The sequence below is a fragment of the Pleurodeles waltl genome, chromosome 7 (assembly GCF_031143425.1).
Source record: "Pleurodeles waltl isolate 20211129_DDA chromosome 7, aPleWal1.hap1.20221129, whole genome shotgun sequence".
Classification (NCBI taxonomy): domain Eukaryota; kingdom Metazoa; phylum Chordata; class Amphibia; order Caudata; family Salamandridae; genus Pleurodeles; species Pleurodeles waltl.
In genome coordinates, this window is record NC_090446.1 from 774781989 (window position 1) to 774794825 (window position 12837).

At 44.1% G+C, this 12837-nt stretch overlaps 1 protein-coding gene across 2 annotated transcripts in view; it reads right to left on the minus strand.

Annotated features, from left to right (window-relative positions):
* PHYKPL (5-phosphohydroxy-L-lysine phospho-lyase) overlaps positions 1-12837 on the minus strand; it is a 273652-nt gene that overhangs the window by 243426 nt on the left and 17389 nt on the right. The window lies entirely within an intron of this gene.

Sequence of the window (12837 nt, forward strand, 5' to 3'; positions counted from 1 at the left end):
GCCTTCCCATTTCTTATCGACCCTTTTGGGAACGTCCCACCTGCAGCGGGTTGGGGGTCTACAAAAGGGCAATCCGGGGGTCTCAGTAGTGGACAAGTCGGGGCATGCTGGGGCTTCAATAAAGGACTTTGTACAAGAGAATACTGCTGTTTCCAGTATGAGTGCTCTCGATGTTCGGGAAGATACCCACTGGCCAACTGCTATGAGGGACAGGCATCTGGTAGGTCGGGGGACAGTGGCAATCATCACAAGGAAGCGGAGGTCTCAAAAGTTCAGTGCGAACACATCAAGTGGGGGGACAAGGCATGTATGGCACTGGAAAAAAGAGCTCCTACTCCAGTTAATCTGGAGAAACTTGAATTCTGCTTACAGCAGTATGGCAGACAGGACAACGTTACTTTACTACGGGAGGTTTCACATGGGCGTTTCGACTGGGATACACTGTACCTAGAGGGTGACGGTGGGCGGAGAATTTGAAATCAGTTGGGGCACACACACAGGTAGTATGGGAGAAACTGCTGAAAGAGACTGCTGAAGGTCGCATGACAGGCCCTCTTCTTGATTGGCCGATGCAGAACTTGATGATTTCGTCCACCAGCATAGTACTAAAGAAAGAGGCAGGGCACTTTAGCTTTATTCAACATTGGTCATGGCCGGAGGGCTCTTCTGTAAATTACTTTATTCCTGAAGAACAAGTATCTGTTTCATACACCTCAGTGGATGTGGCATTTGCTTTAGTGGAACAGGTCGGACAGGTGGCTTTGATGGCTAAGAGTGACATCAAGTCAGCTGTTCATCTGCTGCTGGTACACCCTGACGACTTTGATCTTTTGGGGATTCAGTTTGAAGGCTGTTGGTATGTCGATGAAGCGCTGTCAATGGGCTGTTCCATTTCGTGTACCCTGTTTGAATGTTTTAGCACATTCCTACAATGGATTTTTGAACAGAGCACAGGACATACAGGGATAAAGCACTACCTAGATAACATTTTCTTAGTAGGGAAACCTGCGTCAAACCAATGCCTTGAGATGTTGAAAGCTTTGCAGGATGTAATGAGGGAGTTGGGGGTGCCTTCGGCATCCGAAAAGACAGTAGAGCCTGTCACATCCTTGTTTTTTTGGGAACTGAGATTGATTCATTGAACATGAGATCCGCCTCTCATTGGATAAGAAGGTTGCCATGGTCTAATTGTTCGGTCACATGCGGGATAAGGAGAAAGTCACAGTCAGAGAGGTTCAAGTGCTGTTGGGTCATTTGAACTTTGCGTGTAAAGTGGTCAGGGCAAGGAGGACATTTTGTAGGTGGTTGGGGTTGTCCTTGGTGGGCGTCCATTTACCACATCATCATGACCACTTGTCAGCAGAGGAGAAGAAAGATTTAATGATGTGGCTCAAGTTTTTGGAAGAATTCAACGGAGTACCTTTGAGGGAATGGCAGGACATGGAATGGGATGCCCAGCTTTTTTCAGATGCAGCAGGGGGGTTGGACTTTGGTATCTATTGGCACTGCCAGGAGACCGGTGACAGTATCAGTGCTGGGGGCTTTGGTGCCCAAACTCCCGCAGATTTGTTTTGACAGGGGCGAGGTGGTGCTATTCAGTATGATGATGGTATCAGGGCAACTAGGGATTCTGTAGAGGGCTGTCCAATGGAGGGAGGATACTGTATGGGTATGGATTTGTCTTTGTCAAAAACGGATCAAAGAGGGCAAGTTGAACTCCTATCCCGGACAGACACATTTGGCCGGTAGTATGGGGCCATGCGCTGCAACCAGGACGGGGACATCCTAATGAGTCAATCTTTTTACATAAAGACAAATGGCCTGTAATAGCAATCCAATTGCTATTTCTCATAAGGAAAGCAGCTCTATCATTGGGATTTGCCCCAGTGGAATTTGGTACTCATTCTTTTGGAATAGGCATAGCAACTGAGGTAGGCAGGGCAATGGTGGGGTAGAGAACGCATTATGAAATTGGGGAAGTAGAGGTCTAATGCATTTAAAAGGTATGTGCACACTGGAAAAGAAATACGCTGATTGCGTGACTTAAGTGTTGTGTTTGTTTTCGTTCAGGTTCGGTAGCTGGCTTTCTTTTAGGTTCGGTAGCTGGTCCAACAAACGAGGTTTTGGTGATTTGGCTGGTGGAACATTCATTTATAAAACGGGCACGTCTGCAAGCTCAACAGGGCATTCATGGATTAAATCGGGGACTTGACTCCGCTGCATTCGCTTTACAGTGGCACAGAAAGGGGGGGGGTTGAAGTGGCCAGAACTGTTACCATGTTTGAACAGATTTGTAGTGAGGGGCCAGAGCCCGGATGAGTTGTTAGTCCACCTCGGCGAGAATGATTTGGCTGAGGTGAAGGGACTAAAGGTACTGAAGAGTATGAAGAGAGATCTTAAAGAGACTCAGAGACAATGGGCGGATTGTCGTGTAGTTTGGACAGGGTTTTTTCTGCGTATGGTGTGGAGCGGTGCAAGGTGGCCGGGGGCAATTGAACGGGCAAGGAAATAGATAAACAAGGAGATGTGCAACATTTGTAGGGAGCTGAGTGTTACATATTTGAAGGACTCTGATATGTGTCTGGCGGATGCGGTTTTCTTTAGAGGGGACGGTATTCCCCTGTCCTTTATGGGCACAGAACTTTATTTTATGCTAATCGAAGACACCTTGCAGGGTATTTTTAGGCTCACTTAAAATGGGTGCCGGGGGTGGGGGTGTAGAAAGAGCCCATTAAGGTACTCTTTCTGGGTGGTAGGGGCAGGGCCAGTTGGCACGGTTGCACAGTTTTAGGCTTGAAAGCGGCAGCACAGGTGGGAAAGGACAGGGGAGACTGGACTTTGCATGGTCGCGCCACGTTAAGAATATGTTTGGCAGGAAGTTATAGTTGTTATGGTTGCAGAGTAATAGCATCTCAGCAGGAGTTTTAAACAGCAATTTCAATGATAAAAGGGAGAGGACAGGGTTGCAATACTGTATGTGCAGAGGGTAGGTTAGGGATGGGGGGGTGGTGTAGTTAAAGAATATGTATAGTGAGGTGGCTAGTTTCTGAGGCAAAGGCCAGGGTCTGTGTTGTTAGGGGCACCCTTCTTCAATAAAGCTGTCTTTTGCACACAGTACGATGTCAGTTTTGGTTATGCTCCCATTTTCCCCGATGGGGTTTGGGGGGGGGGGGGGGTAAGCTGACATGGAGAGGTGCTCCCTCTGGGGGAATGGAGCAGTGTATGACCGCTCAGGCTATTTTGGGCTATTCTGGGCTACGTCCGGGGCATTAGGTATTTAGCCAGCCATTTTGTCAAGGCGACACAGTGGCTGGTTGGCTGTCAGGGGTCAAAAAAATAATTCCGCCCTCCCACCATTTAGCTTGGTGTTTCTGGGGGAGGGTTAGTTGGTTTGTTAGTTATTTAGGATGTTTGGTATGTCTTCTTGGGGACAGGTGCTCCAGGGTTAATGTTTGTATGTTTGCTTCATTGTCGCTTGGAGGCAGGGGCTGTAGCGGGGCCACAGCCAGTTGGCAGTTTACACAGTTTCAGGCCTGAAAGCAGCAGCACAGGTGGGAAAGGAAAGGGGAGAATGGACTTCGCATGGCCGAGCCAAGTTGGTAAAATGTTCATCAGAAGTTATAGTTGCAGAGTAATTGTGTCTTGAAAGGAGTTTTAAATAGCAATTGCAACAATAAGAGGAAGAGGACAGTATTGTAATACTGTACGTGGGGAGGGTAGGTTAGGGGGAGGGGTGTGGTGTAGTTAAAGCATGTGTATAGTGAGGTGGCTAGTTTGTGTGGCAAAGGCCAGGGTTTGTATTGTTAGTGGCACCTGTCTTGAATAAAGCAGCCTTTTCCACACAGTACAGTGTCAGTCTTGGTTATGTTCCCATGTCCCCCAATCCAGTCTGAGATACAGCGACGGCACAGCCACAGTAAGTCCTTTTTTCAGAATGTCTCTTGACCGGGATATTTATGGTTCTTTTCTTCTTCATGTGGTTCACTATTTCTTAGAAGAATACTTCAGTTTTTGCTTCAGGTGGTGGTCGAATACAGTGTGCGAGCTTCAGAGGGTTTGCTTACATCATCACTTGTGCCACATACGGCTGTCGCACCAAGGAAAGTAGCAAAATAGCACCTCTATTACAGAATGAAATGATCCGTTGCACAGGGCTCTCACTGCCCATAAGCAGGAACTCTGGTGCCAGAATCCGTGGCAAACACACACTGATATTGTAAGGGAGGGTGGTGAAAGCCTGCACTGTTAACAACACTGACTTGTAAGCACGTTCACTTTGCTGTGTGCTTCCTTGCATGAGGAGTTGTGGTGTAGCTGCCTCTGTACCGGACATTGTCTCTGGGTGCTTTCTTCCCTGTGCACAGCACCTGGAAGAGAGGCTAGGTTCTGACTCACAGACCTATGCAGCATGTCTCAAGCCACTAAGCTATCTCACAAGATATATTTTCAGGAAAATGTTGAGTTACATTTCCTGGAGACGCTTGTGTTCATGACAACTCCAATAAATTATATTTGTTTTTATAAACCAGTGAAATTGGCAGATTGTCTCCTGATGAGGTGGAAGTAAAATGAAAACAATATTAACTTTTTATGCACTAGTTCCCTTATATTCCCACAACACAGAATTGGCATAGCTAATAGGTTTCCAGTCCCCGTCGTAACACTCAAGGTAGCTCTTTTATCCGTGTACGCCTTTAATGCTCCTGTAAAAACAACTGTGAATGTTTATAAAAGCAGCAGTTTGAGTCTCAGATCCCCGCGCCAAAGAAAAAAATATTACACATTGTGTCCAGGCACAAGAATGTAGGAGTTGAGCTGAATCACTTCCATCTATTTACAATTGCTTTTACAGAAGCTCAAGGAGACAGTAATGTGACAGTGACAACCAGGGGAGACTGCGGGTGTCAGCAGGACCTTGGAGTGAAAGTAAAGGTTTTCAGGCTGCTCACATATGGATTTTACGGGGGCAAAAGGAAATGCAGGAACATGCGATAAAGACAACAGTGTCTGTAGCACTTTTAAGCAACATATTGTAGGAGACAGGGAGCGGGAAGGAGCTAGGACGGGGCGGCAAGCAACATCATGTACTCTTATGGAGTGGTGTAAAATGCAAATATTAGAAAGGAACTATCAAAAACAGCTAGCCAGTTACAGTTCGGGGAAGATATGGGCGACAGAGGAACACATCAGGTATCCTCTGGCGCCAGGATCAAAGACTCAAACTGAAGTTGATTTTATGGGAGCGCATTATTGCACATGGTGTCAGGGGGACAATAATGTAGGAATCAAGCTGAATAGTTTCCATCTATTTACAGTTTCCTATACAGAAGCTGAAGGAGAGACACAAACGTGCCCAAGACAACAAAGGGCAAACATGAGTGCCAGCAGAACCTTGGAGTGAAAGTAAGTTGTTTGAGGCTGCTCACATTATGATTAACGGAAGTGAAAGGAAATACAGGAATATGTGTGCCCACGACCACAGTGTGTTTGCAGCGCATTCAAGCAACACAACGTAGGGGGCTGGAACGCTGAGAGAGGGAGGGGCATGGTGGCAAACGACTACATGTTATACATCTTGATTTCAGAGGTAGCCTTACATTTAGGAAGCCTCTATGCTCGCATAAACTTTGTCATAATGTTGCATTCATTTTTCTTCAGCTAAAAAGTCACCCTTTCATCTAAAATGCTTCAAACAACCCTTCATGTTGTAGCTGAAAACAACCGCCATAGTTGGGGCTCAGGACTAAATAACACGCCGCTTCAGCCACCTCCGACGATACTGTTCGGTCCTCACAAAACATGCATCAACCTGGTAGCTTGCGCGGTTCCGGTGAGAGGCAGAGAGCAACCGACAAAGAGAAAGAGGGCTGAGCATGCAGAGCCTTCCCTATGGGCTAGTGTAAAAGTGATGGCCATATCAGCAGAGAAGACCCAGTGGCATAAAGTTAGATACTCACTTTGAGCTGGGCACAACATGGTGCCTCTGTAGTTAGCCTGAAATAAGAAGCAGGGAAACTGTCACTGCACACACAATGATGAGGTATCCCCGGGGAAAACCCAACAAAGTCCGGGGATAGATTTGTCCACTCATGGTCTTGGCAAGAGACCCTTCTGTCCCTGCACCCCCACCGAGTTTGCATGTGAACTGCAGACTGTAGCCCACAGTGCTTCCAGGAAACACATACAGACAACACACACTCAATTTACACAACATGCCACGTGAGAAAAAGGACTTTTGTTTATCTGATAACACAGTGATTTTGCTGAACAGATTTAAAATTAAAATAAAAAAATAATAATTTACAAACTTGCACACATGCTACTTTGTTGAAAACCAACAGGGCGCCATTGTAAAAAAGTTACAATACTCTTGTGAACCTTTATGATTTGTGTGCTTTCAAGGGAAGAAGAGGTGAAGAGAGGCAGGTACTTTATAAAGATAGCCAGTGCCCTCATTAATACACAATACTTACACCTCCGTGTCTGGTTGCATTTTGTACGTGATGCACATTAAGAAAAACTGTGGCTACCACGTTTGCTTCCGCAAGACAAAAGACACAACATTCTGAAAACCTAAGCCACGACAAGTGGATGAAACTAACTTAAATGGCTAGAAGCTAAATGAGACATGTAACGGGGCAGTAACTTGGGATGGAACCGGGGCCATGGCAAGGGAGGGAATAACACGCCAAAAGGAGGGACAAACAGCAACACTAACCACTAAAAAAAAGCAAGGAATTTTTAAAGTCACATGAAAGAACAAATGAAAAGAGATAGGCGTGGTCAAAGCCTGCAGGTCTAAAACAGCATGACTTGAAGAGACAACGCATGCGCTGCCTAGACGAGACCTAAAAAGGACAAAAATAATTTGGGAAAAAACTTATCTGAGACTGCAGGTCACTAACTAAGTAAGGCAAAGGATAATGAAAAGGGAAAGCAACAGCATCTCAGAAGCTCGGTCATGAGTCTTCTGAAAGTGAAAATAAAAATATTTCTAAGTCTAAATGGGAATTTCAAAAGGCAATGGTAGAGAGGAAGATACCGCTTCAAGGGTACAGCATTTCAGGGAATTTTCATCAGCAAAGCATCAGGATCAGCAAGCATCAGGACTACATCTGAGGACTGCAAGGATCTGTCAGGGACAGCTCAGGACTGCTCAAAGTTCAAATGTTCACTGATAGTTTAGAATTCACAAAGCATTCTGATTCGTCAAATATATCACGTCACGTTGAAGGGTCATCATCCAATTGTGGTCGATCACCAGACTCCAAATTGTAACAATCCAATTATTTCCTAGGTCTGTCATCTTTCATCTGTGTGACTCCACGCACATTTGAAACAATTGTATACAATACCAGTCCAGAGTCATAATGTTTTCCCCTCAAAAACACTACAAAACCATAGAAATTCAGCAGTTATAGTTAGGGTTATTCCAAGTAACGAACTTGCGGCCTAAGGCAACTACAACTCGCACCCTCGCCATGCACAGTTTTTTCTTCCATATTTTTTGACTTCTGATGTTTCAATGATATTTTTATTGGCGTTATAAAAGTTGTCATGAGTACTGTAATAACTGGAGTAATTAGCAGTGCATGGCAAGAGCGCAAGTTATAGTCACCTTAGGCCGTGAGTTATAGTTGCTTGAAATAGCGAAGTATAACTGCTGAATTTCCATGGTTTTGTGCCAGTAAATTCAGTACCTAAGTATAGCATCCCTACAACCTTTATTTTTCAGTGAAATTCTATGTTTTTTTTGTTTGTTTTTTAAACAAAAAGTCATTTTAATTATTATATGTTAATCCAAACACTGCTGTGCACGGCCTCTGGCCGTGCCTGCCAGCGGTTGGCCGCAAGACCTTGCCTGCTGCCAGTCCCTGCGGTCAACTCCCCTAACCACACAACCCCATGCTGCGCACTGCTTTTGGCCACACGCAACAGGAGTTGGCCGCAGGGCCTGTCTCTATGGGTGTGAGAACAGGTGTGAAAGGGTTTCACTGCGTGTGAGAGTGGCTGTCTGGGTGTGAAAGTAACTGACTGCGCTCCACTAGATAAAAGATGCATTCACCTCCATGAAAGATTTCAGATCGTTTTTCAATACGGAATCGTGAATTAAACACACTTGCTTTGCCTTCGCTCAGCCCATGAGTTAGGATCATTTGTCTTTTCCGAAAGCGGAGCTTCATCTGGGGCACCTGCTACGTTTGCATTTGTAAGTGCTTCCGGTTGAGGTTTAATTTCTGTGAAATGATCATTATCGCCAGAATGGAAGCTCACCTGTTCCTTTACCCAACAAGAGGCCACAGTTTTGCACAAAATGCCTACCCAACTGGAGCACTTTCTACTGGTTAGTTAGTAAGTGCTACATCATTGGGTAAATGTGCAGTGTGGGGGAGGGTGGTAGCGCAGCCCCCTTCCCCTGACCGTTTTCAGCCCAGAGGACCCCATCCCACAGGGCCCTGCCTTAATATATATATATTTTTGGGGGGGGGGGGGAGAGAGGCCACCGCAGCACCCCTTCCCGGCCGATCACAGCCCCAGGGATCCCATCCTCCAGCCATCTATACTGGGTGCCCCGAAGTGCAACAGGTCTATGGGAGAGCCTGAAGGCCCTCAAGAACCCAGACGGCTCCCCACCTTCTGCAAAAGCCGGCATTGCTGTCACAGACAGGGAGCTTCTAAACATGCAGCTCCCTCTCTGTGAGAGCAAAGTTTCCTCTGTTTTCCTGCCTGCATGGAAGGTTGCAGTCCCCAAGGCTGCAGGGGGCGCCCCTAATGTAACTGAAAAGTAGCCTCGGAGCTGGCAGCCCCCGAGACCGCCGTGCCCCCGTATAACTAAATGTTTGCCCTGGGGAGGTTGCGGGGAGGGGGGTCGCGCAGCCCCCCTGCATTCATTTATTCATTCATTTGCACCCCCCTCCCCCTTCCCAGGAAGTAGTGGTCCCTGGGGCTGCGGAGGGCCACACAGCCACCCCACATATAAAAGATATTAGCCCCAGGTAGGGGTTCACAGGACCCCCCATTATATAATTCACTCATTTTGCCCCAGGGAGGTGGTGATCCGTATTGAGCATAATGCCAAAGAATTAGAAGATCGTACAATTATTCAAAGGTAAAAAATGTAAAGTATAAAAATTAAAGATGAGTACGATATAGCACCCTATGATGATATGATGTTAATAATGGGCAGGCTCTGTAGGATTGGACATGATGTAAATCTACACTCCAATATGGCTGCCATGATAATTTGATCTGCTTAACACTGTTTTCGAATTGGTCCTTTGTTTATGTTTACACACTGTTTTTTTTATGTGTTTTGAAGGGTAAGGGATGTTATTGTGAACAAGGCTACGGCCGAAACGCGTCAATAAATTAGGATTGCATTGCCATGGTGTCCGGATTCCTTTTCCAATTATCAGGAAATTGTTTGTTCCATATAACTGGGTTTCTGGGACCCGAACCGGACCGCTCAAGAATTGCCTCGGGATTTACCGTAACTGTGTTTATTTTGATACATATATATGTTCACTTAAAAAGACCAAAGGTTACTGGGACTTTATAGTTAGGTTCTGAATTTACACACACAAAACCACAGAAATGTAGTAGTTATAGTTATGGTTATCTCAAGTAGCTATAGCTCGTGCTCTAAGGTAACTATAACCCACGCCCACCATTTGCTCCGTGTTCAGAGACAGAGGTCAAAAGTCAGTTTGTCTTACAATTAATTTTCCTTCTAACTGCAGAGTTCCAGTCAGGTTTTTCCTAACACACATTTAATAAGCTCAAAATATATTTCAAAATATATTTCAGTAGTTGTGAAAGTCCACTGTTTGTACATCTGTGTGATGAAAATAATATTGTAATAGGATGAAAACAAAATCAGAACACTTTACTTGGTGATGTGCAAAGAATAAATATGTTTTCTGAAACCCAATTTTCACAGATTATTAACACATATAGTTTTATCAGTAAAGCTGAAAGTTAGTGGGAAGGTTTTGGGGCATTTCTTGGACATTTTCCATCTGTAAATGACAGTGAGCAACCACGTCATGCTTTAGTAATATATGTATTAAAAGTGAGGGTTTAAACATAAGCCTAGAGACACTCCTGCCCTGGTAGCAATAATATTAGTAAACTAAGGGGCAAATCATGGATCATGTGTCGCCCACATGTGGGCTAGATTCTTATTATACATGGAGCAAACATTTACTCTATTTAATCAAAGAATCTTTTTTGTACAGCAGAAATGCTGAGCTCCGATATTTGAAGGTACACTCACTAATGTGAGGATGAAGAATAAGGTGACTCTGTGGAGTAAAATATTTGCCTAGGATCACACAATTTGAAACCCGTTTACGGGAAAAGTACATTAAAAAGATTGTTCAAATTACTAGACCTGCAGTTCTAGTAACATTTTCTATGAATTTTGGAGGCCTGATATATATATATATATATAATATAATAATAGATATATAAACATATATATAAACAAGCGCAACGGCTCAACTGATAGTAGCAGTCGCATCATTCCAATGATACACGCATGCATGATGACATATTTGAGCATATTTATCAGAAAGCATGGGCGCACTAGCGGAACAATGCAGGCATCAATTGCTTTATTTTTTTATTGACGTATCCAAAATGGCAGACCATGGTGGTTGGGGAATTTGAGGGGTAACAAATTGCAGCTGGGGAGTGGGGGCAGGAGGAGGGGAAAAGATCACAAGAGAGGTAGCAATACAGTCGGGGTGAGAAGCGTACGATGTGGAAAAAACACAGAAGGGATGACTGGAGAGAAGCACACTACCGAGAAAAAGGGAGGAGCAAGAGGACAAGGGAGAAGCATACAAGGAAGAGTATATACAGAACACATGGGGGCAAGAGAGATAAATACACAAGAGAGCACAACACATGTGAACACAACATAGAGTGTGGGGTGGGCATTATAAGATGGTGGCAGACAAGGTAGAGAGCTGCAAACACATGCAGCTAGCTCATGGAATTCTTTAAAAAAAATCCTAAATGTGAGCCAAAAAGCACATAAATAAAGAGAGTATGCTCCAGCGGAGGGATAAACACAAGTAGACAAGGAAAGCTGTCAAATAAGAAGCAATGAAATGAGAGTGACAAAGTCAGCTAGTGGTAAGCAATGAGCAGGCCCGTAAGCCCTTGTAGGTGCTATGTAAGACCACAAGAGGTCTTCTGCGACCAGACAATTTGAGCTGTCTGTACGATCTAAAAAAAATGGGATACAATCTCAAGGACATAGTATTACCAGCACCTGCATAAGACATGACTCTTCTTAGCACAAATACACACCAGTCCCAATGTCAGCTAGAGATCTCAGTGAGCTTGGCTATGACACCTCCAAAGTGGTCGTCTTGCTATGGAGATTTTTAGCAGAAATCATTGGCTCAAATGACATGCAGCTCGCAAACTGGGTTAGCGGATACCACAGAACACTCCAGTGAGCTCAACAGTACAAATAGATACTCTCACAAAGACATACATTTACATGACACCTTTTATACGTCTGCCTCTTGTTTTTACAACAAACACTAAACAATAATTTGGTCGCCATATGGCCTACAGGAAAAGACCAAATCAGTAATATCGTTTTCTAGTGTTAACTGTCCCTATCTCTCAGCTGCACCTGCAGTGCTGATCTTTGAAACTTTTAGACGATTAACAGACATACTATCTGGGTTTCTCGATGCTCTGGTGTCCAGGAGTGTCTCCTATGGGTTTCAAGTACTTCATAGCACTGAGCAGAGAGTTCACCATACAGGATCTCCATTGAGCTTTAGATACAGCTATAATTGGGCACTACTAGTACGATAGGCCTATAAGTGTGTGTCTAAGCCCATTTTTGGGACTCATGGTGTAAGATAACCTTCTGGAGACTGAGATGTGAGGTGTAAGATAACCTTCTGGAGACAGAGATGTGAGGCAAGACCTTAATCCACAGTTCTCAGCGATAGGCTGTGTATTTATCAAAAAGGTTCCATATTTACCATGAAGCATACCACCACCACCAACCAGAAAACATTCTAACCACACACTTACTCAACATGCGTGTAAAGTATTCTTTTTAACCGTTAGTGCCTTTTCTGTTTATGCTTCTATGCTGTAATTTTGGTCTTAAGGGAAAAGGCAGCAAAATGTGATATTACATGTTCACACCCTAACACATTTTTTCCAAGGTTAGGCATTTCTCGTGTTAATATAATTATGGCTTAGGTTTTTGGGAATAACCACAAACCCATGAGTATGGGATTTCCAAGCTGATTTATCATGAGCTAGCCTCCGAAATAGTAATTTATGTTAGTGGGTCAGTGGCTCAAATGGGTATAAGAGTTCAATCTTTGAGTTTCTGGCACTGGCCAAACCTGATGATTACAAACCGAGGTGAATGCTTTATTAGATTATGTTTAAGTGTAATTCAACTTAATTATGAGTTATAATTCACAAGGAAAAACAGCTTTGCAAGTCACTGTTATTCTGTTTCAACAAAATACATGCCATATTCCACCCCTTTCTTTCACATTCTGTGTCAAAGAGAGGAGTATTAAACTTAACAAAGCCAATCCACAAAGGAATTTTGGATTATGAAAAGTAGCACTCGTTTGCTTATTCCTACCTGCCTTTGAGAATTAACCTGAAACCGGACTATTCAAAGAACATTAACCTACAGTTAGTATAAATATAAGGAGCAGTACCTTCTTTGCACTTTTACATGCCTTTGTAAATTGCCCAAAAATGATTGACTGTTAGCAGATTATGTCAAACAGCACCTCTGTAGTACTACTTCCTGAAATTATAAGGGGTTTTCTGAAT